This window comes from Gorilla gorilla, chromosome 1, assembly GCF_029281585.2.
Source record: "Gorilla gorilla gorilla isolate KB3781 chromosome 1, NHGRI_mGorGor1-v2.1_pri, whole genome shotgun sequence".
NCBI lineage: Eukaryota > Metazoa > Chordata > Mammalia > Primates > Hominidae > Gorilla > Gorilla gorilla.
The window spans coordinates 168,604,966-168,632,091 of NC_073224.2; the positions used below are offsets into that span (position 1 = coordinate 168,604,966).

Sequence of the window (27,126 nt, forward strand, 5' to 3'; positions counted from 1 at the left end):
GATACATAACAGAAAGCTGGCCTCTTGGGAAGTCCTATGCATTAAAAGTATTTTCATCTCAAGTCTGCATAATTAATCCAACTCAGATTTTACAACGATCAACAAAATGTGCAAGATACTACTTCCAGTCTCAGTATTCTGCAATCACATTTCGTGGTTAGACCCAAAGCACTGTGAATTTTCCATAGAAAGGTTTTATTTGTCACTGAAATGACCAATAATGACATCATAAACTTTAAGCTGACAGCCACAGTTTCATCAGGAGGATGCACAATTCAAAGAACATATTTTCTTCATCCAGCTCAAATGTTAACATGTACCATGGAAGATAAAAGCACCAGTTTGTGCCCCATGAAGACAAAAAATAATGATACGCTTCAAGGAAAAGCATGATATGTGGTTTTGCAACCCATGGTAAAAACTTATAGTCAACACCATGAGATATCACAATACCTCCATAATTAACTCTTGCTCTCTGTTTTTGGGACCAGTATGACTCTGTAAAATGGCTTACTATTATAAATAATGATAAAGGATTTCTGTCATGGCTTTCCTCCTACATTATTTTATTGTATTTATTATTTTCTTCATCTAAACATCAGGCTCCCTTGCTACATATTACATGCGGAGCAGAGTCTGGGAACTGCAGCATAACTCAAAATCATCATGTACCATGAGGACTAAAATCCAGAGCTCTGTCCAAATTTTGTTCCATTGGTTTTATGGCTTTATCCTTTCCTGACTGCAAATTTGCTGTATGTTTTGAGGAAACCAGTCATTAATAACAATAGAAAAAGTTATCATACTATGAGGAAAAGAAAAATAAAAAAATAGACTGACAAAACCATAAAAATCAATCTTCATGACAAATGAGAAAGTGATATTTACAGCCTAATCAAAGAGACATGGAAAGAGATGTATATAGTACAGCATCATATACGGATAACTCATTGCAGAGCTGAGGATAATTTTTACTAAGACCATTTCCCCTTTTCTGGAAAAATCTTTCAGTACATTCTGCTGAAGTGCCCAGATATTAGTGTCTAATCCCTACAACAAATGTCTCCTTTCACTGACTTCCTGGACCCAGTACATTTGGCTCCCTGATGTGATCAATTGGCAGAGGACATGCACTTGGAAGTTTTCACACTATAACTAGACTATAACTGAGACTAGAATCTCACTTTCTACTTGGATACAGTGCTAGGTGTTAAAAATATTTATGCCTGGCATCAGAAAGAATATAATGATTGCACTACTTAAAGTCAATTTATGTAAGCAAATATCTTTTTAGATTTGTGTTCTATAAAAATGAAAGCTAAATTTAACATAAAAGCCAAAATTTAATAAATTAAAAATTTCAAATACTACATTGTACATGTTTGGTTAATAAAATCTTTGAACATCTTAAGTCTCTTTGCTGAATTCTTTGGGTATTTTTATGCAAGTTACAGTTAACAAAATCATAGTTATTTTTCTATTTTTTGAAGCTTTCAGGCTAAAAGTTGATGTTGGCTTAAAACAAGAAACTAACAAAATCTACTTCTTGTTTTGGAACTTCTTTAATTGGAAAAACTTATAACTTCTTCTCTTGAACATGACTTTGCCTGCCTTATAACTCTAGATTAAACATATATAATAAGTCAGTTTATATATAGAAACAGTAGTTAATATTTTGGGTTGCTATTCAAGTATAGATTTGCTACATTGTTCACACTTATTCCTCATATATTCCTCACACTAACTCTAAAAAATAAGAACTATTATTATACCCTCTTTGCAGGTGGAGAATCTCAGGTATAAAGAGACAAAATAATCATGAGTAACTGGTGCAACTAGGTTTAAAATAAGCAGTCTGATTCCAGAGTCAGTTCTTTTTAACCACCATTCAATGCTGCTGTCTTGTATTTTATTCTTAAAATGATATGTTTGCAAATCTTAAAAATTCTAGTATGTTAGAGTGATTGATATAATTCACTAAACGATACCAGAGTATGAACCCTCTGTCAAATCTATGTATCAACTGTCACATACACGTGGCTTGTTATATGTACTACATTTGCAAACAGACAACAAATAAATTCATTTAGGTATGGAATCAGAATAACTTTCTATTATCCAGAGCTGCCAGACAAATTTGAACTTGCTGCTACTTCAACCACACCACCTCTCTTGAGGAATGCTATTACTTTTGCACTCTATTGAGGTCATAGAATTTTAAGAGAGTCACTTGTTGTCCTTCTATCTGTTGAATCTATTGCTGATATCCAGAAACTATTGGCTGAAACTTTGAGAAAAATGACAAGGTTACTACTCCTGCTATGCTCTCATTATACGTGACTTTGTGGGTCAGCGTCTATAGAGAATACAGGCAATGAGGAATCTGCATTTACAGAATTTCTGGTTGCAGGAAGAATATGATTCAGTAGGGTCACCGGGTTTCTATTCTACTATCAATAACTTGAGATAAGATAACTTGTATTTTAAGCTTTATTAACGGATTAAATCTAAAAAAAAATTTAATTTGAAATCACAGTACAAATGTCCAACCTTTGAATCTTAACCCCTGTTTAATCATGACCTTTGGTAAAAGGATAATTTTAAGGCAAGGTATTACATTAAAATGTCATTCAAACAGTTAATTCCATTTTGTAGTCTCATTTTAATACTATATTAAAAGTCAAGTAAAAACCTTCACCCAAGAGCCCCCAGAAAGGAAGACAGCCCTGTTGACACCTTGATTTTAGCCCACTAAGACCCATTTTGGAGTTCTGAACTCCAGAACTGTAAGAAAATGAATTTGCTTTGTTTTAAGCCATTACATTTGTGGTAATTTGACAGAGCAGCAATAGGAAACTAATACAACATCCAATTTCATTTTATTCTACTGTCATCTCCCTTATATACATATATCTACATATAAAAAGAAAGGGAGGGAGCAGGAGAGTGAGGGACAGAGTGAAGGAGAAGAAAAAAACTATAGGTTTCCACAGCTGAGAACAAGTTAATGCATGCCCTTATTAAGTATAGTTGAGTTCCCAAATCAACTTCTTTTGTTCTTGTCTGCTAAGCAATATGCAATCTTAAGGGGGAACTTTAAAAATTAAAGTTAAACAGACTAAAAAATTAAAGTTACTAAATGCTTCTTTTGGATTAATTAACTGCACAAATAGAGAACAGAGTGCAAATCAGTTTGGGCCTCTCCTGGGATGCTATTAAAGAAAGAAATGTTGCTGTCATTTTCACTAGAATGAGATATAATTTTGGTTCCATCTCCTCATTCAGTTTGTAATACATAAGAACTCAGACACCATTGTGTTTCAGTAATAACTTAATGCCTTACCTGAAAACACAAATATGAGAAATTCTGATAAATTAAACCAATATCTGTTGAAATTAGGGTTTAGGAAAAATGTTCCCTTGTGATAATTACAAAACAAGCTGTTGCTAGCAGTAAACTTTATCTATTTTACTTTGAGGATGATTAACTGTCCTATTGAAATAATTTTATAGCTCTAAAATATAGTTTCCTTTTGTTAACCCAATATGAGCCTTTCTCACAAATAAAAAATTAAGACCAGAATGCTGGTTTCATTCTTTTGCTTTTATAAAAATTAATAATGAGCCAATTAATAATTAGCCAACAAATAATTATGTATAGCTTAAGAGGACATCTTACTTCTTTAATGCCTGTACTAAATTTCAGTTAACATCAGGTACCTGGAAACAGTGATGATTTTGATTCAACATGGGAAGTTTGATTAATAAGAATATGAGTAATAAAATGATAATAGTGTTAACACGATTTGCATAGTTTAGTGTTCATGTATGATACTTTTAAAATAGTACCTGTAAAAATTTTATAGCAATGATGTGTGTGCCTTATTCAAAAATAGTCCAGTTAGCTAGTTTGCATTTGTAAAGTTTCACTGCTAAATTATCATTCTAATAAGATTGCAATCATCTTGAAAAGATAACATACAATCCGATATAGACTAAACATATTACCATAAAACACAGCCTTAAACATTCTATGGATTTACTCTCTGCAGTGTTGTTGCCCATGGTCTTTTTTTGGCAAACACATGTGGGTAACCAATGGCCACAACCAGATAAATAAAGCCCAAACAGCCTCTTTTTCTAGGGCTGAGCATTCGAAAAGGAGTTAGGTTGATACTTTAGCATTTTCAGTTTTCTTTTTTTCTCCTAATAATTTTCTAACTACTCTACAGTTACAACAGTTTCCTTTAAAATGCAACAATTAAATCTTACTATAGTAAAAGTCTTGATTTTCTAGACCTGGAGATCTTTTAGCAAATGTTCATTCTTTCATGGAAGTCTTAACTTGTGAGAAGATTATCAATCTTTAAAAATGCCTTAAGTATTAAAACAATGAGATACCACTACGTATCTCCTAGAATAAGCAAACTGTGGAGCAACAGAAACTCTCATTAATTGCTGGTGGGAATGCAAAAGGTTACAGCCACTCTGGAAGAAAGCTCGTTAGTTTCTTACAAAACTAAACATATTCTTACCATAAATCCAGGAATTGCACTCCTTGATATTTATCTAAAGAACTGAAAAAAAAAAGTATGTTCACAAAAAAACCAGCACATTGCTGTTTACAACTTTATATAACTGACAACCAAGATGTCCTTCAGTAGGTGAATGGATAAGTAAATGGTGGTATATCAGCACTAAATAAAATGAACTATCAAGCCATAAAATGATAAAATGAACTATCAAGCCATGAAAAGGCATAAAGAAAACTTGAATGCATATTACTAAGTAAAAGAAGCCAATCTGAAAAGCTAAATATGGAATGATTCCAACTATATGACATTACAGAAAAGGAAAACTATAGAGACAGAAAAAATATGAGTGGTTGCCAGAGGTTAGCGGGGAGAGAGGGATGAATAGGCAGAGCACTGTGGGGTTTTAGAGCAGTGAAATTACTCTGTATGATACTACAGTGATGGATATGTGTCATTATACCCTTGTCCATCCCACAGAATGTACAACACCAAGAGTGAACCCTAATATAAATATGGAGTTTGGATTACCAGGTTGTGTCAATGTAGGTTCATTGAAACAACGTACCACGGTGGTGAAAGATGTTGGTTGTGGGGAAGGTTGTGAGTGTGTAGGGAGACATGGGGAATATGGGAACTCTCTGTACTTTCTGCTCAATTTTGCCGTGAACTGAAAACTTCTCTAAAAAATAAAGTTTATTAATTAAAATAATGTCTTAAGCAGGGCTGTGATGGTCCATGGAGAAAATGACAGCAGCAGGCTTGACCACCACTGATACAGCCCATGTCAAGTGTGCCCAGGGTGACCCAGGGCTCAGCTTGTGTGTAGAAGGCCCTCGTGTATTTTGCCAAGTTTCCCATGGTGGGAGTGAACACACCAAGTGCCTTCCTGAAGTCACACCACAAAGAGCATGAGATGCCTAAGTTCATTGCCATTTCCACGTCGGGTCTGAGACCTTTCCCTACAGGGATGGTAACCATACTCTATTCTACAACCCTCCATGAACCTGCTTACAATTGGCTATGATGATGAATAAAGAGAACCTGGACCACTCCGTGGACACCAGGGGCCACATCACTGTTTTTGACCATTACTCTGCAGGTGGACAAAAAAAAAAAAAAAAAAAAAAGTGTGTCAAATGATAACTATCCCTTTGCTTTTGACAGAAAGTAGCCTAAATAAACAACAGATTTTTTAAGTACTAAAACTTTTAATTAACTGATTTATTTATTCATTCTGAAAATGGGTACAGATCACTGACATTTTTGCTTTGTAAACATCCTTAATTTCGGAGAGATTGTACACAAACTTTGAGGGTCTTACAGATCATTTACTGAATTTATTAAACACTCCACAAACACAAAATTATTAGATGCATTCTAATATAAAGGATTGTAATTTTGTCTTTATTTACTGGTGTTATTAATAGCATCAAGCTCTACTAAGGCATTTTTTTCTGCTTAAACTGTAGTACCTGTAATGATATGTCTTTATAACAAAGTTGGTAGTATTTCCTCAAGTCAACTTACATTAAAGCCAAACCTACAGCATATATTACTACAAGGAGTAATTTCCTAACAGTAGAATGAATGTAGAATGCCAATGATTAGTTTATTTTCAGTATGCCACAGTGTTCTTCGAGGAAATATTTATCTAGCACATTCCCATGGCATTCAACCACTGTATTGTTGTTTTGCATCAAACCAAATAATTTGATAGGGTAACAAAAAATAAAAGGGTTAAATTAGAAAAAAGCAAATTCCCTAACTCTCAAAGTAATTATTATTAAAATACTATTAAAACGTATGCAACCTAATTGCATCACACATGTATGCATGTGCTCAAGCACACGCACACACACATACAATAGTTTAAAGGAAAACTAGCATTTATAATAGTACTCAAACTGAAGGCAATATAAGAAACAGCAATTGAAAACATGGCTACCTAGATTTCCAATGAGTCACTGAGGAAGTAAGCAAGGTACGTTGCTGAGGGCATTAACACTTTTGTGGTCATTACTCACCATAATGATAATTTCGGAAACAGTATCTTAGCAGCAGACAAGAAATGATATTAAATGAGCCTAATTTATTCCTCGACTGGGTCTAACAACACAATCATGTTACTAATGGCACCAGATTTAAAAACCCTTCCACATGCAAGTAGAAAATGAAAGTAAATACTGTATTTAATCTGGAAACCAAACACATACTACTAGTTCAAATCATAAAGATTTAAGCACTGGGCTGCCTAACAGAATAAACTAAATACATTTTCACATATTTCGTTTCTTTTGCCATCAGCTTAGCTCTGTTACTGTTCAATCTGAAAACAACCTCTTTAACAATAACATCAGATAATTGAGTTATAAATAGATGTAAAACAGTAGGAAGTGGTGCATCACCATATGTGGCTTTTATAAATTGTAAGGGATGACTTCATTATTAGCACACAGCTTGCCCCATGATCATTGTAAATCATTTCATTGATGAGATAATAATAATGGCTTATGATATTATCCCCTTGTCCATTGTCATAACTTTCCAGTAGGGCTCAGCAGGTAGAGAAAAAAAATTTGAACAGGTTTATATCTTTCCTTTGGTGTGTGTACATAGCAATATGCACTTATAAAAAGCTTTATAGAAGCAAGAAAATGTAGTACTCCTCTTAAAAGATGTTACCAAGAGATCAGCAAACATTTGTAAAAACTGTTGGTTAGGATTATCTGAGCTAGTTTCAGTAATGTATTTAAAACCCTTGACCATTGTGTGCTGTGTTCAGAGGAGAAAGGAAAATAAGAGGCAAAACCTTCTCCATTATTGAGCACCCACTATATGCCAGGTACTTGGCATAACTTACCTCGCTTGATTCTCACAGCAACCCTGTGAGGCAGATACTGTCAGGGACATTACAGAGACATGAAAGTCGAGGCTCCTCAATGAGTAACCAAGACAGGATTGAACACCGATCAGTCTAGCTCCAGACTCCACTTGGTGCTTTCCATCACTGCCCTAAAATAACCTGAGGTAAACCAGGAAGAAATGGTGAATTAGAAAGTTAATAACTAGCATTTTAACCAGTGTTGGCATTAGTGAAGCCAAACATCTAGTAGTTCGGTATAGTCACTGAAAGTGTGACATTTTCATGATGGATTCTGAATAGAAGGTAACAGACTACACAATCCTCCAAGTGGTTGGCATTTAGATCAGTGCTTCTCATTCTATTTGTGATGAAGAGCTATCCTTTATGTTTGTTTTAATTTCCAATCCATTGCACACTTTGTGGAATGCAATAAAAATAAAGCATTACAAAAAGGAAGTGAAAAAGTAAAGCAAAATATAAAGAAAATGAACTCAATTATTTATAACTAGATTTGACAATCACACTGATCACATGCTCAGATATAGTGGCAATGTCAAAGTGCTGTAAAAGTTTCTAAATGCTCACTCGTGACTTCTGTTCTTATCGTGGAATCATGACAAGCCGTTCTCAGACCAATTGAGTTCAGAAGGCTTCACTATGCTGGTCATATCCAGAGAACTTGATGGGGGCCATAACACTTGTTACTTTCCTTTCTAGAAGCACACTCAGGCAGTACAAAAATGTCAGAGCTTCTCAAGTTCTGGGTCATTATGCTTGGAAACTTCTGAAATCTTAGCAATTTGCACAAATGCTGCTGATTAAAAGTAAACTGAAGCATTCAGAACTTTTGAGTCATTTTATCACAGCACAGACAAATGTTTGGAATGGCCAACATCTTCTGTTTTTCATGCTTCCTCCTCTCCAGGTCATTACATTGTTTTTCAGGAAAAATGTTTTTGATTGACTTGAGCAGTAGACAATCTACTCCCTATGTTTTTAATTTTAAATGAAACAATTACATGATTTTTTTTGTCTTAAAATTAACCTTTAGAAAACAAGATTGTTAAATAGATCCTATACTCTTGTTCCTTTGGAATTGTCATTTGGCCTCATTATGCCTTTATAACAGTTTTTACTTCTAATCATCGACATAGTACTTTAACATATTTGTGCAAAGGACTGGCAGTAATTGCTGTTTAGGAAAGTAATATATGCTTCTTTGTCAATGCAAACACTCAGATCCCAAAGTCCATTCCGTGTGCGATTTTCTATTAGCACTTAAAAAAAACCCTAACATAATGAAAAGGTGATATGAATAAATACCACATCAATTATAACATTATATACATAATTTGAGACCCACAGTTTTCTTTTATAAACCTGACTGCTAATTGACATGAAATTTAGATTTGCATAAAAATGCTTTAATAATCATAGTATTATGTTCACCAAAACATGGAACACTTAGACAAAAGTGAAATAGCACTCAATGTGACTTTTTTTTTTTTTTGAAAAACCGTTGTTAGAGCTGATGATTATGCTGCTTTCAGAGTAATGTGCTTTTCTTTTTGGCTGTGTTTCCATATATGTAGGAGAATATATCAACAGATGAAAGTAAAATATAAATTTCAGAACCTAAATGGAATTACAATTGTCCAGTTTCATTATCATACATTTCATTTTTCCGGATCATCAGATTTTATTCCCCTGTAGTCCCAATATCAAATGTCAATGAGTTTTAAGAGTAGACAAGAGAAAGGGGAAGAGTGTGAAATAATATCACTATTTTACTTTGCAATAATATCCATGACCAAATATGTAATAAATACAATTTAAAATGAAATTAGTTTTCAACATGGAATGAGAATGTAGGGCTCACTGGTAGGTGTTACTAAAAAGTAAACACTACTGAAATATCTATTAGAAATTGGTATTGAAGCCAATCATGTTTTGGTATGATGTTATTTTTTATTAATTTCACCTTAAAAATCAAATTTGTATTAAACACCTTAAACAGACTGATTAATTGTGATCAAAAAGAAAATAAAAGTACTTATTTTTCGGAATTTTTACTCACATCCAGGGGAGAGTGATCTTAAATTAGCAACAGATTTCTTAAAACACATAAAACAAAAACTACTTGGTATCCTAGCTAATGAGATAATAAGAACTATTATAGCAGTATTTCATCATTTGTAAAAGAAGCAGCATTCGCACATTTGTTGCCATTAGCAGAATTACTTTTTAATGGATATTATAATAGCTTATATCACATGATCAGACTGAGATTCAGTCTATCCTGCCAAATACAAAATTAAACAACATGTTTCTGTCTAACCAAAATGTTCATTCCACTTCCTTATAAAGCTGAAAAAGAAAAGCATTGCTTCTTCTCAATGACATGTTTGGGTAACACACACATTTGTCATTTTGCTGTGATCCACCCAACCTTCCTTCTGTAAGTTATACCCATAAAAATTAAATAGTTTAGAGTTCACTCATTAAAAACTCTTATTTCTTCAAAGGTAAATATATTTACTTAAAAATATGCAAATGCCATGCAAAAGTTTAAAAATAACAAAAACAAGTAAATTTTATACTACCGGGGAAAAAATTTGCTATGTTTTAAGCATAGCAAATATCCAAAAAAAAAATTTGGATATTTTAGTTAACCACATTGAAATGAGGTACTCATGATAAAATTAGTTGACAGAATAAAATCTGGACTAAATTATTAGTAGTGACAATCTTAGGATACTAGCACCATAACATAACTGATGTCAACTCCATGGACTATATTTTAAGAAAGTAAGAAAATACAGGACTTCCAAAGGAAGAAGCCTAGGGGTCTGGATGAGTTTGGCCTTCAGATTGATTAAAGCAGAAGTCACAACTGGCAGCCGAACAGCAGAATCTGACCATTTGAATGTGTTTTATTTGGCTTACACAGTGCTGAACTGAACAAATTTTACAATGGATGGTAATATTTAGAAATCAGGAGATTTCTTACACAAATGAGATTTCTAGCTTCTAAGGTGGGGGGTGGAATTAAAAGATCTGTCAACAGAGGCCAACATTTTCCCCTTGGCAACAATTGACTGAAGCTGGGAGCTGCTGCCTACCCTGTTCAGATAAGGCATGAATTCTCCATCTTGCCCCAGGTCCATCTCTCTCTATTACATCTTACGCTAGCCAACTGCACAGATTCATGCCCCAATATAGACTGCGTAGATGTGTGAGTGTGTTACAAATCCCTGAGCAAGGCTCTGAAAATGTATGGTCTAGAAAGACAAGGGGATCTATGAACATACTTTTCAATGATTTACAGATTGTTATATAGATTAGAAACTAGATGGTAAGTTTTCACAGCAAACATAAAAGTATAGAATTTAGAGGGTTATGGGTTTTAAGAGAAGATAAGAAAAAAATTATAGCTTTTAGACAGAAGTATTTAACAATAGGGAAGACTTTTTCAGACAGGAGTATGCATTCTTTCACTGGAGATATTCAGGCAAAAGCTGGGTGGTCAAGAGAATTGCTACCACAGCCTTGAAAATTAGTGATTCTGTAAGAAAAAAAAGCCACTGAATTATATCTGTGTATATGAAAGTAGTATAACTTTAGTTGTTATATTGCTGCGTTACTGGAAAATTCCTTTTGCGTTGATTTTAAAGTTCTCTCCATCTTTCAGATGCCATGTAGACAGGGAAAACAGGACTTTTATAGCACATACATAGTCATTGCTCAGAATTTCCAATTTTTAATCTTAAATTTATATACATAGGTACATTTTCCATTAATCTCCTCTTTATATTTATAACCCATAGTAAGATGCTTATGAGTAAGAAAATATTGACTAGAAAGTGTGCCCCATTACTTACTTAGTGAAGAATAAAGCCTAAAAGCAATGCCATTTTCTACAAAGGCAGTGAACTCATAGGCACTGGATAGAATTATGTTGTTTTTGGTCAAAAATAATTGTAAAAAAGTTTAATATTCTTCACTTAAGAGACAGAAAGTTCTCAGCACCATTATGAATATGTGCCTTTACAATTTTTTAATGGAATTTCACAAGCTCTAGGCCTCCATAACAGTTTTCAAGTTGTTACCACTAACTATTGCAGCTTAAGCCACTGGGAAAATCACAAACACCACTAAGGCTATTTACAATTGAAGAAATTATATGAAGACTCCACTTCTGCACACACCCAGAATCAAAGCTAAAGTACCCTACCCAACCAAAACCACAGATACATCTTCAGGGAAAAAAACCTTTCCCTACAAAAGGCAATCCAAAAAATTGGAAGAAGAAACTGTTATACTAGATGTGCAAATATAAATATAAGAACACAGGAAAAAAATTTTAAAACAAGGATACATGACACCTTCAGAGGAACAATAATTCTCCAGCAACAGATTCCAATGAAAAAGAAAGTTATGATATCCAGAGAAAAAGAATTCAAAATCATGATATTAAAGAAACTGAGTGAGATAAAAATAAACATAGATAAACAAAATAAAGAAATTAGAAAAATAAGTCAGGGTATGAATGAGAAATTTACCAAAGAGATAGATAATCATAAAGAGGAACCAAACAAATTCTAAAATGGAAAAATTCATTGAACAAAATACAAAACACCTTTGAAAGCTTCAGTAACAGACTAAATCAAGCAGATAAAAGAATTTCAGAACTTGAAGACAAGTCTTTGGAAATAACCTAGTTACACAAAAATTTAAAAAACTAAATGAAAAAAATGAAAAAAGCCTACTTAATATATGGGCCACCATAAACTGGTGACATGTTCAAGTTTTTGGTTGTCTCAGTTCTAAGCAAAAAAAAAGGAACAGGAAACCTATTTAATTAACTTATAGCTAAAAACTTCTCAGGTCTAATAAGAGTTTCAGATATCCAGACACAGGAAACTCAAAGATCCTGAAATAAGTACAATTTTAAAAGGTTTCCACAACACATTATAGTTGAACTGTCAAAAGTCAAAGAGATTTCTAAAAACAGCAAGAGATAACATCTAGTCATTCACAAGGGAAGCACCATCAGACTAACAGTGGATTTCTCAGCAGAAACCGTACATTTCAGGAGAGAAAAAGATGATATATTGGAAGGACTGAAAAAAAAGTATGTATATATATATATAAAACCTGGTAGCCAAAATACTACACCCAACAACGTTAACCTTCATAATGAAGAAAATATTTTGCAGACAAGCAGAAACTGACGGAATTCATCACCACAAGCTTGGCCCTATGGAAAAATGCTTAAGGGAGTTCTACGGCTGGAAGGAAAAGGATATTTACTATCATGAAAGCACACAAAAGTATCCAACTCGCTGGTAGAGAAAACAAAGTCATTCTAGTATTGGGTATATACCTAAAGGAATATAAATCATTCTACCATAAAGACATATGCATACATGTTCATTGCAGCACTATTCACAACAGCAAAGACATAAAATCAACCTAAATGTCCATCAAGAGTAGACAGGATACAGAAAATATGGTACCTATATACCATGGAATACTACACAGCCATAAATAAAAAAGACGAGATCATATCCTTTGCAGCAACATGGATGGAGCTGCAGGCCATTATCCTAAGTGTATTAATACAGGAAAAGAAAACCAAACATTGCATATTCACACTTATAAGTGGGAGCTAAATATTGAGTAAATGTGAACACAAAGAAGGGAACATCAGATACTGGGGCCTACTCGAGGGTGGAGGGTGGGAGGAGGGAGAGGATCAAAAAACTACCTACAGGGTACTATGCTCATTACCTGGGTAATAAAATAAGGTGTACATCAAACCCCTATGGCATGCAATGTACCTATATAACAAACCTGCACATGTACCCATGAACTAAAATACAAGTTTAAAAACAAAGCTCAACATCACTAATCATCAGGGAAACGCAAATCAAAACCTCAATGAGATATAATCTTATCCCAGTAAGAATGGCTATTGTTAAAAAGACAAAAACCAACAGATGTTGGTGAGCATACAGAGAAAAGGAAACTTTTATACGCTGTAGCTGGGAATGCAAATTAGTACAGCCATTATGGGTAACAGTATGGAAATTTCTCAAAAAAACTAAAAAGAGAACTGCCATATGCTCCAGCAATCCCACCACTGGTATTTATCCAAAGAAAAGGAAATTGGTATATTAAGGAGATATCTGTACTCTCGCATTTACTACAGGACTATTCACAGTAGTCAAGATATAAAATCAACTTAAGTGTCCATCAACAGATGAATAGATAAAGGAAATGTGGTATATATACACAGGAGTACTATTCAACCATAGAAAACAGAAATCCTGGCTTTGCGCAGTGGCTCACGCCTGTAATCCCAGCACTTTGGGAGGCCGAGGCGGACAGATCATGAAATCAAGAAATCAAGACCATCCTGGCCAACATGGTGAAACCCCGTCTCTACTAAAAATACAAACATTAGCCGGGCGTGGTGGTGCTTGCCTGTAATTCCAGCTACTCAGGTGGCCGAGGCAGGAGAATCGCTTGAACCCGGGAGGCAGAGGTTGAAGTGAGCCGAGATTGTGCCATTGTACTCCACTCCAGCCTAGGCAACAAGAGCGAAATTCCGTCTCAAAAAGAAAAAAAGAAAAAAAAAAAAAAGGAAAAAAGAAAAAAAAAATCCTGGAGGTGAGGGATTGGCCAACACAGCCGGGAAATGCCTTTCCCACTGAGAGAACCCAAAATATTCAGTACACCATCACACTTTAAACAGATCTTTTGAAAAACAACGACAACAACACCAACACCAACAAAAACACTGAAGTCAATAGAGAGGTGATGCAGACATCAAAGTTGAAGACGAAGGAAGCTGGGAAGCCTGCACGGAGCTGCCAAGCACCGGGACTGGTTCTAAGTCCTGAACAGGTCCCAAGTCCTGAACAGGTCCTAAAACGGGGGTGAACAAAGGAACTCTGGGGCCCCACACTCCCACTGTAGACATCTGGAATCTTAGCTACAACAGATCCCACACTCTGGTAGACATTTGAATTGGTAAGGGGGACTGCCTGGAGAGTAGGCAGAAGTCAGAACTCAATCCTGTGTGGAGCCCAGAAGGTTTCACATGTGGGGCAACTGCAGGATAATCACGCATTCCTAAGGCTCTCCATCTTGCTCTGAGTGACTCTCGCCCCTGCTGACTGCCAGGCGGGAAGAAAGCAGGGCTGTCTGAAACCACCAGAACAGGGCAGATCCACAGACACCCTATTCCTCTTGCCCCTCTTAAGATGCTTGCCTGGTGGCTCCCGCAAGAGGGCGCGCACAGCACGGCCTCCACTCCCTGACCTGCATGTTTTGCTGGTGGCCTGGTAACAGTTCGAGTCTCCCCCAGCATAGCTGGTGTTCAGCCCCAAGGCACCAATAAACAAAGCTGCAGGCCTGGTTCCAATGCCGCAGAGTTTAAGCATACCACCCAGGGGTACTGAGCTGAGGTCTGTAGCCTGAGCTCAAGCAGGCCTGAGCTCTTCTGAGAGTGAGAGTGGAGTCCTCACTAAGATTGAACTGCAGGTTCATGTGCCTTTAGAGGAGCTGGATGTTCCTCCCTCCAAAAGACTGATCTGGGATGAGTGTAGCCTGTTGGCCAGTCTCAGCTTCTATCTGATGTAACCACACCTCCCACATACCCCCATTCCCCCTATACCCTCCAACCACCCTGCCTGGAGCACCTAGAACAGCCCAGCCATCCGACCACAAAAGAGTTGGGACAAAACTAGTTGGCCAGGCCTGTTCCTGGGGCAGACACCAGAGGGAGACCCAGTTAGGAGAGTGCAAACTGGATAGAGCCCACAACTGTCTGCTGGGCAAAAACAAACAAACAAACAAACCCAGGCTGTGGGCACCACACCAGCTGCACATCTGTGGCCCTTGACCCACTGCATCACCAAACATCTGCAGATAAAAGCCACAACCCACTCTGACTCCACCAAGTTCCGAGTACTAGTAGGTCCCTGGGAGCTGTGGGTCTTTTGTTGATGTAAACATTACATTTCCATGGACTGGAAAAATCAATATCATTAAAATGGCCATACTGCCCAAAGCAATTCTTATCAAACTACCAGCATCATCTTTCACAGATTTTGAAAAAACGATTCTAAAATTCATATGGGACCAAAGAGGAGCCCAAATATCCAAAGCAATCCTAAGCAAGAAGAACAAACCCAGAGGCATCACATTACTGACTTCAAACTGTTACTAAGCTGCAGCAACCAAAACAGTATGGTACTGGTACAAAAACAACACATATGCCAATGAGACAGAACAGAAAACCCAGAAGTAAAGCCACATATCCACAACCATCTGATCTTTGACAAAATCAATAAAAATTAAAAATGGGGAAAGGACTCCATATTTAATAAATGGTGCTGGGATAGCTGGCTAGCCATATGCCATAGTCATAAGCAGAAGAATGAAACTGGATCCCGCCCTATCACTATATACAACAATTAACTGAAGATGTATTAAGGACTTAAATGTAAGACCTCAAACTATAAAAATTCTAGAAGAAAACCTGAGAAATACCTATCTCAACATCTGTCTGGCAAAGAATTTATGGGTGGTCCTCAAAAGCAATTGCAATAAAAAAATCACTAAGTCAGACCTAGAGAGCTTCTGCACAGCAAGCTAAACTTAAACTAGAGGGCTTCTGCACAGCAAAGAAACTACAACAGAGTAAATAGACAACCTGAGAATGGGAGAAAATATTTGCAAACTATGTATCCAACAAAGGTCTAATATCCCGAATCTATAAGAACCATAAACAATTCAACAAACAAAAAACAAATAACCCCATCAAAAAGTGGGCAAAGGACATGAACCAACACTTCCAAAAAGAAGATACAAATGGCCAGCAAACATGAAATAATGCTCATTATCACTAATCATCAGAGAAATGCAAATCAAAACCACAATGAGACACCATCTCACAACATTCAGAAGTGCTATTATTAAAAAGTAAAAAACACCAGATGTTAGTGAGGCTGTGGAGTAAAGGGAATACTTATACGCCATTGGTGGGAATTTAAATTATTTTATCCACTGTGGAAAACAGTTTGAAGATTTTCAAATAACTAAAAATAGAACTATAATTTGACCCAACAATCTCAATACTGGGTATACACCCAAAGGAAAGTAAATTATTCTACCAGAAAGACAATGTATGTTCATTGAGACACTATTCACAATAGCAAAGACATGCAATAAACCCAGGTGTCCATCAATGGTGAATTGGCTAAAGAAAATGTGGTACATATACACCATGAATACTGCGTAGCCATAAAAAGAATGAAACCGTGTCCTTTGCAGCAACATGGAGGCAGCTGGAGGTCATTATCCTAAGCAAATTAACAGAGAAATAAAAAACCGAATATTGCATGTTCTCACTTATAAATGGGAGCAAAATATTGGGTACCATGGATATAAAGATGGGAGCAATGGACACTGGAGATACAAAAAGATAGAGGGAGGGAGGGGGCAGAGGTTGAAAAGCTACCTATTGGCTACTATGCTCACTACCTGGATGATGGGTTGTACCCCAAACCTCAACATGATGCAATATAACCATGTAACAAACTTGCACATGTACCCCCTGAATCTAAAATAACAGTTGAATAAAAAAAAGAAAAGAAAATAAAAAAGAAATTTTATTATTTTCAACAACACGGATGGAACTGGAGACCATTATGTTAAATGAAATAAGCCAAGCACAGAAAGATAAATATCACATGTTCTCATTCATACATCGGAGCTAAAACAATTGGTCTCATGAAAGTAAAGAGTAGAATGATAGTTACCAGAGGCTGGGAAGTGGATAAAGGCATGTGGGGGGTGGTGAGGATGAAGAGTTTGATCAGTGGGTACAAACATACAGTTATCTATAAGGAATGAGTTATAATGTTTGATAGCAGAGTAAGTTGACTATATTTAACAATAATGTATTGTATATTTCAAAATTGCTAAAAAAACAGGAGGATTCCCAACACATGGAAATATTCCAACACATACAAAAACAATAAACACTTGAGGTGATGGATACTCTAAATACCCTACTTGATCATTACACATCCTATGCATGAAATGAAATATCACATATACCCACTAAAAATGTACAGTTATGTACCAATAAATGTTTTAATGAAATAAAATATTTCAACTTGGTCTGGATCATGATTCAAACAAACAACTTAGGATATTTATGAGGTAAATGTAAAGTTTTGAATAAAGATTGGATATAAGATAAAATACATAGTTACCATTGATGGAAAATGTTTTGAGAACAGGATAATCACATATTCTTGAAGTTTCACTCCACATAATTCATTAATTACAATGGAAAAAAAAGATGCCTTTACAATGGAAAATCTGCTGGACATGGACTTCACCAGATGAGAAAACATAATATCATCACTAATGGAATAAACTTACATCATGTTTCTCTTAATGCGTTGGATCCATGCAAAAAAAAAATAAAAGGTTAACCAAAATCTAAACACTCAGCAGCAATCAGACAAATGCAAATTGAGTACCATTTTGTAAAACGGTTGGCCTGGACTATTTTAAAACATGAATAACATGAAAGACAGAAGGAAAGAAGGAAGGAAAGAAGGAAGGAAGGAAGAAAGGAAAGAAGAAGGAAGGGAGGGAGGGAGAGGGTTAAATAAAGGCTTGGAAATTATTTTAGAATAAAGGACACTAAATGCAAAGTATGATCCTTGTTTGGCTCCTGGATTGAGAAGAAAATAAACAGCTATCAAGGACAGTGTTGAGACTATTGAGGGACATTGAATATGGGCTGTGTGTTAGTCACCTATATCATATTAGTGTTAATTTTTTTGAGTGTGATTATTTTATTATGATTATGTAAGATAATGCCTGGTTCTTTGTAGATACAGACTTAAGTATTCAGGCTGACGTATGACATCTGAAACTAATTCTCAATTTTTTTTTTTTTAACTTTTGAAGTCAGGGGAACATGTGCAGATTTATTACATAGGTAAACCTGTGTCATGGGGGTTTGTTGTACAGATTATTTAATCACCCAGGTATTAAGCCTAGTACCAATTATTTATTTTTCCTGATCCTTTCAGTCCTCCCACCCTCTGCCCTCAAGATTGAACCCCAGTGTGTGTTGTTCCCCTCTATGTGTCCATGTGTTCTCATCATTTAGGTCTCATTTATAAGTGAGAACCTGTGGTATTTGGCTTTCTGTTCCTGTGTTAGTTTGCAAAGCATAATGACCTCCAGCTCCATCCATGACCCTGCAAAGGACATAATCTCATTCTTTTTTATGGCTGCATAGTATTCCATGGTGTATATGTACCACATTTTCTTTATCCAGTCTATCATTGATGGGTATTTAAGTTGATTCCATGTTTTTCCTATTGTGAATAGTGCTGCAATGAACATATGTGATATGTGTGTATGTGTCTTTATAATAGAACAATTTATATTTCTTTGGGTATATACCCAGTAATGGGATTTCTGGGTCAAATAGTATTTCTGTTTTTAGGTTTTTGAGGCATTGCCACACTGTCTTCCATGATGGTTGAATTAATTTACACTCCCACCAACTTTGTATAACTCCCATTCCTTTTTCTCCACAACCTCACCACATGTTATTTTTTGACTTTTTAATAATAGCCATTCTGAATGGTGTCAGATGGTATCTTGTAGTTTTAATTCACATTCCTCTGATTATCAGTGATGTTGTGCTTTTCTTCTTATGACTGTTAACTGCATTTATGTCTTCTTTTGAAAAGTGTCCATTAATGTCTTTTGCCCACTTTTTAATGGGATTGTTTTTCTTGTAAATTTGTTTAAGTTCCTTATGGATGCTGGATATTAGACCTTTGTCAGATGCATAGTTTGCAAAAATATTCTCCCATTCTGCAGGTTGCCTATTTAATTTGTTGTTGGTTGATTTTGTTGTGCAGAACACTTTAATTTAATTAGATCCCATTTGTCAATTTTTGCTTTTGTTGCAATTGCTTTTGGCATCTTTGTCATGAAATCTTTGCCTGTGCCTATGTCTTGAATGGTATTGCCTACGTTGTCTTCCAGGGTTTTTATAGTTTTGGATTTTACATTTAAGTCTTTAATCCATCTTCAGTTAATTTTTGTATATGGTGTAAGGGAGGGGTCCAGTTTCCATCTTGTACATATGGCTAGTCAGTTCTCCCAGCACCATTTATTGAATAGGTAATCCTCTCCCCATTGCTTGTTTTTGTCAGGGTTGTCAAAGATCTGATAGTCAAATGGTTTCGAAAATAAAACAAGCACGAGAGTGAATGTGTCCAAGTACATGGACCTGAACAAGAGAGAAAAAAAGAGAGAAGGGGTAAATTTGGCCAAATTTTAACAAATGCCAAATCTAAGTGAAGAGAAGGTATGCAGGTATTTTTTGTACTCTATTTGCGATTTTTCTGATGATTTGATATTTTTAAACATCTAAGCAGTGGTGGATGAAAATAATTATTTTTAATTATATGGAGTGAGATAATTGAATGGTAGCAACTTTAAAAATGAAAGTCTTTATTAATTAATGATGCCTACTGTATTAGTTTGTTTTCACACTGCTGTGAAGAACTGCCTGAGACTGAATAATTTCTAAAGGAAAGAAGTTTAATTGACTCACAGTTCAGCATGGCCGGGGAAGCCTCAGGAAACTTACAATCATGGCGGAAGGAGAAAGGGAAGCAAGGCACCTTCTCCACAAGGCCTCAGGAAGGCAGACGAACGCAGGAGGAACTACCAAACACTTATAAAACCATCAGATCTCCTGAGAACACACTTACTATCACAGGGACAGCATGGGGAAAACTGGCCCCATGATCCAATTATGTCCACCTGGTATCTTCCTTGACACTCGAGGATTATAGGGATTATGGGGATTATAATTCAAGAAAAGATTTAGGTGGGGGCAAAAGCCTAACCATGTTACCTGCTGAACCATTTATGGGTAAAATAACATAATGCCTGAAATTTTCTTTTAAATATTTTAATTTAAAAAGAAGTAGAGGAGGGGATGAAGAGAGGTTGGTTAAAGGGCACAGAAATACAGTTAGATAGAAAGAATAAATTCTAGAACCAATAGCACAATAACCCAATAGTTACCAATAATTTATTGTATATTTCAAAATAGCTAAAAGAGAACATTTGGAATATTCTTGACACAAAGAAATGGTAAATATTTGAGTGATGGATGTCTCAGTTACCGTGATTTAATCATTATACACTGTAAGCATGTACCTCACAAATAAGTCCAGTTATTTTATATCAGTTTAAAAATGGGAAAATAAATATAACAAAATTGGCAAAATTGTTAAGGCTGGGAGATGGGTATGTGGGAGCTAATTCTATTTAAAGGCTAATTTTGGAACAATTTATTAGAATATTATTTCATCGTGCTTTTGTTTTAACTGCAGTTTTAAAAGCAGTTTGGGATACAATTTTTGATATGCAAATAAAAATCTAGAGTCAAGTATTGCAAAGTACATAAAGTCACATACTTTCTGGCATTAGTCAGGGATTTGTTTAAAGATAATCTATGAGAAACTTCTGGCAGACTTCCACATTCACAGGAAGAATGAAGGAGGATTTTGAAATTCTTTAAGCTTTTGGGCATGCATTTTGAAAATGAGAAAGCCACACTTTTTATAGCTGTGAATGACACCTTTTTGCATGTAAGGCATATTCTACTCCTAAGGTAACATTCTGTTGATGTTGGATGGTTAGAATCAAGGTTATTATCAGAGGATGAACTTCATCATACTCAATAGTTTTATTTCTCTCGAAATGCAACTTTTCCAAAGTCAAATTGGCCATGTCCAATTATGTTTCATTTTTAAGACAAACTGTGAAAGTAATTTTTCTTTCTGTAAAAATTAATGTTCATAATGTAACAAACCTCTTTACACTTAGCCAAATACAAAATGAAAATATCTGTTTCGCATAATTCCATAAGAATATCATGCAAAGGAAAAGATTTTTTCTGTTTCTCAGAAATAATATATTTCAGTTGTACAGGAACAGGATATAACTTTCTTCTAGTCAGGTGATAAATTATAAAATGTCATATAAAGAATTCTGAATGCATTATTTCTAAATATAGGTCTTGATTCTTAGCAGTCAACTTCATAGGAAATATAGCCCTTATAAGTCAAAATTTTCAGTCGACCTTTTCCACACATCCCATGCAATCCTCAGCTGATATGTTCAACGTTTCCTATTTTGGACATACAGTTAGAATGACGACTAAGAGTGGAAAAGACTTTCTTGTCCTCTCTGTACACCCAGCTCAGATACAAAAATTTCAAATATCTGTTTTTGAAAAGGAAACAAAAATTAATAGCAAAAGCTAAGGCACCTAATGAGAAAAAAAAGGCATGTCACAACGTGTAAATAAAGTTTTTGCAGATTATGTTTCCACACTTTCAACATTTTTGGACAAATCTTTTTAAAAATTAAATTATCTGTAATTTTTTCATATACTAGTGATTATTCAGATATTTCCTGAGATATTGTCTAATTACTTTTTTGAAAGATCATTTTATATACCAATATTCAGAATGTAAGTACTATGTCTATCTTCAAAGCAAACATGGTATAATTTTTATAGCTTTTCTTTTATAACATCTCTGCCAAAATATTCTTCCATTACTGCATATAAATCAAGAATTTGCTGACACTGAATTATTAATGGGTTAACTCTAAAATGCCTCTTTGCATTGTCTAATACTCACAAATACTCAATCTTATAAATAAAATATTTTAAATAATCGTTTAAATAACAACGTGTCTTGTAGAATATTCTGATCATTAAATGTTAAAATTGGTGCAGTTTGAATTTTGACATAAACATTGCTATGCTGAAAAAAAAAAAAAAGCCCTATTTCCAAGCCATCTGCTTCACAGTTCACAAATACATTTCCATTAGTAATTCTAATTGGGGGAAACTTATGTCCAAGAAGATACATCAAAACAAGAATAATTCTGGCTTCACATTTCCTAGAATGACAAGAATAATAAGTGCATATGATATCCTAATATTGTTTTTATGTTTTTAATACTATTTTAAAATAATATAAACTTGAATTTTCTGAATAATGTTTAGCATCTGTCTGTATCCTTTTACTTTATATATTAATCATCGGATTTTAAAATGTAGCTCAAAATTAAATTATTCAGGGGTAATACGTATGTACAGTAAGGTTCCAAATATCTCCATTCAAATGAGGACTTTAACATTACAAGAGGGAGACTTTGGGCTTCTTGGAAGAGTTTGGGATTCTTCTCTCTAAAAATTTCCACTTACATGAACAGAGATATTTGCTTTCCGTTTTTTCTTTACCCTTTTGATTTCCCAGACCAAACTCTATGGATCAAGGTTGTGGAAGGTATTTTGTTCCCTGTTTTGGATTATCTTTAAGGAATGAGATAAGTGATAAGGACTTTTGTGTATCTTTAGCCTCTCCAAATTTTTGAACTAATGGTAGCTCACCAAGCTTTCCTGAGATTTTAAAAAACTGGTAAAATTAATCTCTCATTCTCCCAGATTCTCCAGAAGAACAAAATTTGACAGATCTTCAGGAATCAGAAAACAATACGTAAGGATAATCCTACTGTATTTAGAACTTTCCCATTTAATCTACCCAATCCACAAATACATATTGAATTTACTGTGAGGCAAGACTCTCCTAGATATTGAAATATAATTTGTGTGCAATACAGCCACAGTCTCCGTTCTTGGGAAGTTAAAAGTCCAGAAATAGAGTTCACACTGAACAAATAAGTACAAGTGAAATGTATATTATAAAGTGAAAATGAAGGTTACTAGGAGAGTGTACCCAACAAAGAGATTAATGTAACCTTTAACATGGGAGTGGGGGTTACCTGGGGAAGTGAGACTTCAAGAAAATGCCTAGAGAATGAACAGAACTTTATCAGTGAAGAGTGGAGAGCACAAATAAAATATGAAGATTATCATTAATATTAGAAAATAATATACATCAAGATACAGCTGAAGTTAAAATTTTGTGCCATTTATAAAACAAGCAAACCTATTTTTTAATTTTCCTTGAGCCATGAAATTATCCACTAAATCACTTATTCAGTGAAATATAACATCTAGAAAGATAAAGTTCAATCATGTATTTCTAATCCCAAACTCTAACTAAAAGAAGGAAACAGTAGTGAACCAATAATATTAATGTATTTCTGAAACTCACAATCTATAAATTTTCAGAATAATCCCCAAACAAAGGCAACTATGACAATTTCAAGGATGCTTAACTATGGACTTTTGTTTTACTTAAATATGCTAAGCTGAATTACTTGGCTTTCATTTGATTAATCTCTACATCCAGAAATTAACCAAATGAAACCATTCTAGATGAAAAAATGTATATATCCTTTGAGTGGAAGAATAAACTATTTTACAGAACTACTTTGAGAATCCTATAAAAGCTTTGGATATTTTTCTCAGATAAATACAGGTATAGATATTTACTTAGAATTTTACTTCAGAAATCCTCTTCATGGACTCTCTATTTAGGAAGGCATATGGTAGAAGATAACAAATATCTGCCAGGCACTGCGGCTCACACGTGTAATCCCAGCCCTTTGGGAGGCTGAGGCAGGTGGATCACTTGAGGTCAGGAGTTCACGACCAGCCTGGCCAACATGGAGAAACCTACTAAAAATACAAAATACAAAATTTTGTACTAAAAATACAAAAATTAGCCAGGCATGGTGGCATGCACCTGTAATCCCAGCTACTCAGGAGACTGAGGCAGAATTGCTTAAATTGGGAGGCAGAGGTTGCAGTGAGCTGAGATCGCGCCACAGTACTCCAGCCTGGGCGACTGAGCAAGACTCCATTTAAAAAAAAAGAAGATAACAAACATCAAGTGAAGGATTGGAACTTTAAGATATTTATCTAACCTAAAATAATTTTCATCTTATAGATAAATGAATAAACAACTTTCAAATGATCTCCTAAATTGCTGAAAAGTAACTGATAAAATTATGTTATTTTATCATATCAGCACCTGGCCCATTTAAGTTTAAGAATGTTCTCAAGAAACAACTGGAATTTGTTTTACTAAGAACCATTTATGTTAATATTTTGGTGGCTCATCTAATAATAATAATTTCCAAGACTGGATAAGCCTTGGATTCTCTGGAATCTCCATGTACTACTAGCGTGAGATGGAATAAATATAGTTAGTATATGCAAACATATTCTCTTGAACTTTAAAGAAACACATTTCAGGCCTGATGTGGTGGTTCACGCCTGTAATCCCAGCACTTTGGGAGGCCGAGGCAGGCGGATCACGAAGTCAGAAGATTGAGGCCATCCTAGCTAACATGGTGAAACACCATCTCTATTAAAAATCCAAAAAATTAGCCCGGTGTGGTGGTGTGTGCCTGTAGTCCCAGCTACTTGGGAGGCTGAGGCAGGAGAATCACTTGAACCCAGGAGGCGGAGGTTGCAGTGAGCCGAGATTGCACCACTGAACTCCAGCCTGGGTGACAGAGCGAGACTCCATTTCAAAAAAAAAAAAAAGAAAGAAAGAAGGAAAACACATTTCAAAATAAATACTTTGAAAACATTTTGTCCATTTTAAAAACTGAAATACAAAAAATCGATCAGCTACAATTTTCTAAATTTCTGGTTATCAGAAAGAAAACCATAGTATATTTCTACTGTGAAAGCAACCACAAGAAAATAAAACAAGGTAGATTAACAGGGGAAATTGTTAAGAAGAAAAAATGCAGCCACCAGTGAAACTCATCAGTCTTATTTGTGGTTAGGCTGAAAATATCTAAAATGTATATTTTATATTTTTCTTCCATGAGTATCCCAAGAAAATAGAGGCATATTTTGAAAATTTTTTGTAGATTTCTTTACAATAGTGAGATACGACAAAACCTATTTCAAAGACAAGAAATTTCCATTGTAACTTACATGATTTATTCTTTCCTTGTGTTGATCTCAATGTGCAATGAGTAGAACCCTAAATACACATAGCATTTACTTTTGTACAAAGCATCTGACCTTTATACTCCATGAGTTCACAATTTAATTATATGATGGCACTAGCAAGACTACAAAATAAAACTACTCAATAGTAAAATGTACATGCAACATAATGTTGCACACTGTGAAGTATGGCCAATATTACACAGTATGACTCCTTAAGTATTTGAGAAATAATTCAGCAGAATTACAGCTTTCGAGAGCAGAGATTTTTCAAGAGTGAAATAAGGTCAAAATTTCATTAAGGGGCATGAGACACAGTCTGATATTATTCATCAGTATAGAATATAAATCCTTTAGTGTCAGTTCTTAGCAGTTAAAGCAAACATTTATAGAACACTTCACTTAACATAGATCAAATTAATAATAGAATTATTTGATTTCTGCCAGATGATTTCATCACAAATAAGATATCTTGGTGAAAGGGGGATGGCATGAAAAAGGCCTTAAATTTTTACTTCATTTTTTTAAACAGGTAAGATAATCTTCTATATTTAAAGAAACTGAAAATTCATACCCACAAAAAGCCCATACAAGTTTATTGAATTCTGAATTGGAAATGCGTGTGTGTGTGTGTAGGTATATATATGTGTGTGTGAGTGTGGGTGAGATATATATGTGTGTGTGTGAATGTCATTTTTGGTACACTTATATAGATTTGAATATGGATAGTATATTAGATAGTATAGAATTATAGTTCTTTTGTTTTTTAGAAGTGATGATTGTCTATGATCGTGTAGGAGATGCATGTTGAAATCTTTGAGATGAAGGGTCATGATGTCTACAACTTACTTTCAAGTGGTTTCACAAAATAAAGCATACACACACACAAAAGGCATATGTAGTAAGTCTAGAACAAATGTATATGGGTTTTCATTGTACCATTCTTTCAAATTTTATTAAGATTATTTATTTATTTATTTATTTTATTATACTTCAAGTTCTAGGGTATGTGTGCACAACATGCATGTTTGATACGTAGGTATACATGTGCTATGTTGGTTTGCTGCACTCATCAACTCGTCATTTACATTAGGTATTTCTCCTAATGCTATCCCTCCCCCAGTCCCCCACCCCCCGACAGGCCCCAGTGTGTGATGTTCCCTGCCCTGTGTCCAAGTGTTCTCATTGTTCATTTCCCACCTATGAGTGAGAACACATGGTGTTTGGTTTTGTGTCTTTGTGATAGTTTTCTGAGAATGATAGTTTTCAGCTTCATCCGTGTCTTATTTTCCATGGATGGAAAATAAGATGCCCCGCCCTCACTGGTTACTTACAAAAGCCTCAGTATTCAACTGTGAAATGGCAACACTTTTTCAGGACCCCTCTTTGCAGCACAGAGCTTTTTCTCTTTCACTTATTAAATTTCTCCAACCTCACCCTTTGTGTGTCCACATCACTGATTTCCTCAGCCATGAGACAACGAACTTTGGGTGGCACCCCAGACAATGAGGCTGTTTCATTAGCACCAGTATTTAAATGCTTAGGATGGCTTATTCACAGAGCCAGTTCCACTGATTATCACAGAAGCCTTTAGGGCAGAATGGTTCACAGCATCATGACTTAGTAGACAAGGCATTCAACATGATAGAACCTATCAAACATGGAATATATGTTATGTTAAATTTCATTATATTTAAGATATGAAA

The 27,126-nt window shown here is 35.0% G+C and overlaps 1 long non-coding RNA gene across 3 annotated transcripts in view; it reads right to left on the minus strand.

Moving 5' to 3' along the window:
* LOC109024774 (uncharacterized) overlaps window positions 1-27,126 on the minus strand; it is a 417,600-nt gene that overhangs the window by 125,824 nt on the left and 264,650 nt on the right. For all 3 annotated transcript variants that reach the window (XR_010130710.1, XR_008668512.2, XR_010130711.1), the window contains exon 4: window positions 7,396-7,557. This is a non-coding gene — a long non-coding RNA (uncharacterized lncRNA). The remainder of the gene's footprint in view (window positions 1-7,395; window positions 7,558-27,126) is intronic.